The following is a 6000-nucleotide window of genomic DNA, read 5'->3' on the forward strand; positions in this document are numbered from 1 at the left end:
GCTAGAAGATATTTCAAAGGAGTCCAATGAGGTAGATAGAAGATCTTGTGCTGGGACCCCATTTATAGCAATTCCTCACTTTTTTACCATTTGCTTCACCTCAGTCATGACACAGACTATCCCTGCCAACAATAGACTACAATGAAAGTCATGCTCTTCAATCCACCCCACACCTGATCATCTCTGCCATGCCAAGACCCCGATCTCGATGGCTGACCTGACCTGATCCGTTACACTCCCAGCCACTTACTTGATCACTGCCCCCAGACTTCACCTTGACCTTCACTCCCTGTCCCACCCCTACCCCCCATCCCCCCATCTGTCCACACCCGACTCCCGAATGCAAGTACTTCAGAGCCGCGTAACACAAGTCAAAAACCAGGTTCAAGTTCAAAAACAGTTTTAATTATTCATTGGAACACAAAACCCAAACCTGATTTTAAACAACCCAGTCAGGGATATGGATAAACTGACAAACAATTTAACAATGCTCCAGCCAGCCACGTAATGGGCCATCGAACCGGAGACTCTAAAACCTGCCTAAAGAGATATAACCCTGAAACCAAAATACACGAAAACTCTAAGGTCAGCCCTTATCCGTCCCAATTCAATCTCTGTTAACAAGGAATGGTGAAAGTACACAAAGTTCTATGCCATGTGGTCAGGCTTTCCTCGGCCCACACCAGCAGTCTGCTCATCAGTCAGGGTCTACGAAGAAGAGAGAGAATCCTGTGAAGCTCTGGTATTTATACTTCAGATGAGTCACCCGTCACCTGACGCAGCTTGGCCAATCGGGTACAGGAGCCTTTAACCCCTCGATTCCAGACTCACAGCCACGAGGCCTGCACTTGGGAGAGAAACAGAGAAAGGTAAGTACATAGCATTCACCAGGAGGGGGAAGCGCCTAACACCTGACCTGATCCGTTACACTCCCAGCCACTTACTTGATCACTGCCCCCAGACTTCACCTTGACCTTCACTCCCTGTCCCACCCCACCCCCCATCCCCCCATCTGTCCACACCCCCCCTCCCCCGTCCCGTCCCACCACCACCCCCCCTCCGCCCCACCCCACTGCCCCCCTCTCACCAATACCTCAATGCTTCCTTACCTCTGCCCAGCTCCAACAGTTGGCCTGAAGAAGGGTCTCAACCCGAAACGTCACCCATTCCTTCTCCCCAGAGGATGCTGCCTGTACCAATAGACAATAGACAATAGGTGCAGGAGTAGGCCATTTGGCCCTTCGAGCCAGCACCGCCATTCAATGTGATGATGGCTGATCATCCCACAATCAGTACCCCGTTCCTGCCTTCTCCCCATATCCCCTGACTCCGCTATTTTTAAGAGCCCTATCTAGCTCTCTGTTGAAAGCATCCAGAGAACCTGCCTCCACCGCCCTCTGAGGCAGAGAATTACTCCCTCTGAGTTTCTCCAGCATTTTGTGTCTACCTTCGATTTAAATCAGCATCTGCAGTTCTTTCGTACACAGGTACAGGTCTACCACTGATTTTCTGGCACCATGGGTTCCAGAGCCTTTCTGGATTATCAATGTTGCCGGATCAACAGAGGTCACGGCATTGGTGAGCCGAGATACCGGCCGCAGAAGTCGGCCGCAGTTGTCGCCTATAAGTACCGATCAGCACTTTGTGTTTTGTTTTTGTCAACCAGCATCTGCAAATCCTACCAGTGATAAAGACTCAACAATGGACAATATTGTTATTATCACTAAGTATTTCATTGCAATGTGGTGACTACACTTGCTGTGAAGAACAGTTCCGACCCGAAACGTCACCTATCTACGTTCTCCAGAGATACTGCTTGACCCGCTGAGTTACTCCAGCATTTTGTGGCCTTTTTTTTGTAAACCAGCATCTGCAGTTCCTTGTTTCTGCACTGCTAGTAATACTCCTCCTATCAATGAAAGAGAAGTAGTGTCTTTAACATTACCCGCTTTACAGTCAAATTAATATTGCTCTGAGCCGCTGTTGCAAAGTTGAAAACATAATAGCCAATACTCAATATATGTGAAAATAACCAGATCATCTGTGAAGGTGTGTTGATTGAAGAGTAAATATCTCACAAGACCATTTTCTGCACATACGCTATTTTCTAATCTCTGCTGCCTGAAGAAGGGTCCCAACCCGAAATGTCACCTATCCATGTTCTCCAGAGATGCTGCCTGACCCGCTGAGTTACTCCAGCACTTTGTGTCCTTTTGTGCTACCATGTCCTTTGACTGTTCCTTGAACAGTTCAAGGTTTTTTTTTTTTTTTGCCTCTAATAGTAAACTCAGGAAATGACTCCAGGCATCGATTGTTCTTCACGTGACAAAGTGCTTCTTAGCATCAGCTTGCTTTTTATTCATTAGTTGTTAATGCATTTAGTTGTCAACATTTATCTTCCCAAGTATCTTTCTCATTCACATCATAAGCTCATAAGTTATTGGAGCAGAATTAGGCCATTCGGCCCATCAAGTCTACTCTGCTATTCAATCATAGCTGATCTATCTTTCCCTCTTAAACTCATTATCCTGCGTTCTCCCCATAATCCCCTGACACCTGTACTCATCAAGAATCTATTAATCTCCCCCATAAAAATATCCATTGACTTGGCCTCCACAGCCATCTGTGGCAATGAAGTCCACAGATTCACCATCCTCTGGATAAAGAAATTCCTCCTCATCTCCTTTCTTATAGCCCTGTCCCACGGTACGAGTTCATTCCAAGAGCTCTCCCGAGTTAAAAAAAATTAAACACGTGGTAAGCACGGAGAATGAACGTAGCGGGTATGTCGGAGCTCGGGGACGCCTCTTAGCGGCTCGTAACGCTAACGGCAGGTACTCGGGAAGACTCGCTAACGGCAGGTAAGCTCGGGAAGACTCGTGAAGACTTTTCAACACGTTGAAAAATGCCCACGAGAGCCCCGAGTACCGACGAGCGGCCATTACCGTAAATCTCCGAGTTCCAATCAGGGCAAACTGGGGAGAACTCTTGGAATGAACTCGTACCGAGGGACAGGGCTTTAAAGGTACATCCTTTTATTCTGAGGCTATGGCCTGTGGTCCGACATCAGCAATTGAGTCCCAGATCGATGCAGCAAGGAAAAGGGCCCATCAAGTCCGAGCTGACCGACCAACCGTTTACAGTAATTCAACATGAACACAATTTCTATGCTCCCCACGTTCACTCCAACCCTCCCGGGAGTCTACCACCCAACCACAGACTCAGGGCAATGCACAGTGGCCAGTGGAAAATGTCCAGTGGTCAGAATAGCCTAATCTAAAAGACAAGCATGCGATAAATAAAAAGAACTGCGCATTAGGAGGTCAAGAAATGGTCCTGCAGGACTAAGTGGGAAGTTTGAAGGTCAGACATATATATTGGAGAATCTTAACAACGCTTGTTAAGATTTTCCACTCATTCATTTCAATTTTAATGGATGGAAAATTGTGGGCAGCTTGACTGTAAACACAGCCAATGTGCAAGTCTTCATGCAAGTGGTGTGGATTAGTAACATTGACATTCAAATGCCTCCATCCATTAAATAAATACGACTCCTAATGCTGCCCTCTTGTTTCACTATCTCTTCTGGTGAGATATTATGTTAGCATTCATAGCAAAAGGATTTGAGTATAGGAGCAGGGAGGTTCTACTGCAGTTGTACAGGGTATTGGTGAGACCACACCTGGAGTATTGTGTACAGTTTTGGTCTCCAAAATTGAGGAAAGACATTCTTGCCTTAGAGGGAGTACAGAGAAGGTTCACCAGACTGATTCCTGGGATGTCAGGACTTTCATATGAAGAAAGACTGGATAGACTCGGCTTGTACTCGCTAGAATTTAGAAGATTGAGGGGGGATCTTATAGAAACTTACAAAATTCTTAGGGGGTTGGACAGGTTAGATGCAGGAAGATTGTTCCCGATGTTGGGGAAGTCCAGGACAAGGGGTCACAGTTTAAGGATAAAGGGGAAATCCTTTAGGACCGAGATGAGAACAACATTTTTCACCCAGAGAGTGGTGAATCTGTGGAATTCTCTGCCACAGAAGGTAGTTGAGGCCTGTTCATTGGCTATATGTAAGAGGGAGTTAGATGTGGCCCTTGTGGCTAAAGGGATCAGAGGGTATGGAGAGAAGGCAGGTACGGGATACTGAGTTGGATGATCAGCCATGATCATATTGAATGGCGGTGCAGGCTCGAAGGGCCGAATGGCCTACTCCTGCACCTAATTTCTATGTTTCTAAAACAGCACCTATCCTTGTTCTACAGAGATGCCTGACCCGCTGACTGACTATAATATTTTGTTTTTTCTTTGTAGACCAGCATCTGCAGTTCCTTGTTTCTACTTCCCTCTGTTTTGTATTTTCTCACTGCATACTTGCATGAAAAAGTTCATGAAATAGTTCCCTGTTAACAATAAAATAGGCGCAAAGAACTTTGTCTTTGAATTTTGGAGAGAAGGCAGGTACAGGATACTGAGTTGGATGATCAGCCATGATCATATTGAATGGCGGTGCAGGCTCGAAGGGCCGAATGGCCTACTCCTGCACCTATTTTCTATGTTTCTATGTTTCCCTGTGTTTTAGACTTTAGTTTTAGAGATACAGCAGGAAAACAGGCCCTTCGGCCCACCAAGGCCGGACTGGCCAGCGACCCCCACACATTAACACTATCCTACACTAGGGACATTTTTTACATTTATACCAAGCCAGTTAACCTACAAACCTGTACGACTTTGGAGTTTGGGAGGAAACTGAAGATATCGGAGAAAACCCACGACGGTCACGGGGAGAACGTACGAACTCCGTACAGCCAGACAGCACCCGTAGTCGGGATCGAACCCCGGTTCTGGTACAGTAAGGCAGCAACTCTACCACTACGCCACCGTCCCGTCCCAAAACTACTTGGACATGGCTGCTAACCTTTTGTGATTTATGCCTTTGAAGACCTAAATCGCCAGTTTTCAGTCATTGCTGACACGTTCTCTCCTGCACAAAGAAAATGGAATTAAGAGTCATAGAGCCACACAGCACGGAAACAGGCCCTTCTCCACAGCCTGCCCAAGCGACCAAGGTGCCCCAGGAAGTCATTATTGGATTCCAGGAAGGCAATCAAATGCAATTAATGTTCCAGTAACTGAAACTGTAGCATTGATCCTGATCAATGAAAATTCCTGTTTGAATTTTATAACAAGCTGTAACTGAAAACCTAATTATACCTCATCCTTCATCTGAGTGCTGTGAAATATTGCAAAGACTGGTACTAGTTTATTTCTTATTGTGCAGCACGGTGGCGCAGCGGTGGAGCTACTGCCTAAAGGGGCTGTCCCACATGGGTGCAGATAGAAGAGTTTGCACTGGACTCAAACTCGCAGCATGCTCGACACGAGATCCAAGCAGGTCGTATGAGGTCGCTGGAACTCTCCTTTATGCTCGAGGGAGGTTCCCGCATATTCGCCGCCTCAGCTAGGTCGCGGAAAACTTTTCAGCATATTGAAAAATTTTCCACGAGTAAAATTTGGTCGGCATGGTTCTTTTTCACTCGTAGTGCAGTGGAGTGGGGTCACTATTTACTTACAGGCAGTTGAGGGCAGCCGTAGGCAATCTCCTTTGCTGACTGGCCATTTTGATTGGCTCATTGGAGTCTCACGACCAAGGAAGACCTACCAGTAGATAAAATGCCCGCTAAACTTTATTAAACTTCTTAAAAGTGTCTCCAATCCTTCTCCCCCCCTTCTCTCTCCCTTCGATCTTAAAGATGGCATAGTTAGGGGATATAGGGAGAAGGCAGGAACGGGGTACTGATTGTGGATGAGCAGCCATGATCACATTGAATGGTAGTGCTGGCTCGAAGGGCCGAATGGCCTACTCCTGCACCTATTGTCTATTGTTCCTAACTAAGGGTGCTTGTCTATACGGGGTTCGTATGCTCTCCCCATGACCTGCGTGGGTTTTCTCCAAGATCTTCGGTTTCCTCCCACACTCCACAGACGCACAGGCTTGGA

The sequence above is a fragment of the Amblyraja radiata genome, chromosome 21 (assembly GCF_010909765.2).
Source record: "Amblyraja radiata isolate CabotCenter1 chromosome 21, sAmbRad1.1.pri, whole genome shotgun sequence".
Taxonomy (NCBI): domain Eukaryota; kingdom Metazoa; phylum Chordata; class Chondrichthyes; order Rajiformes; family Rajidae; genus Amblyraja; species Amblyraja radiata.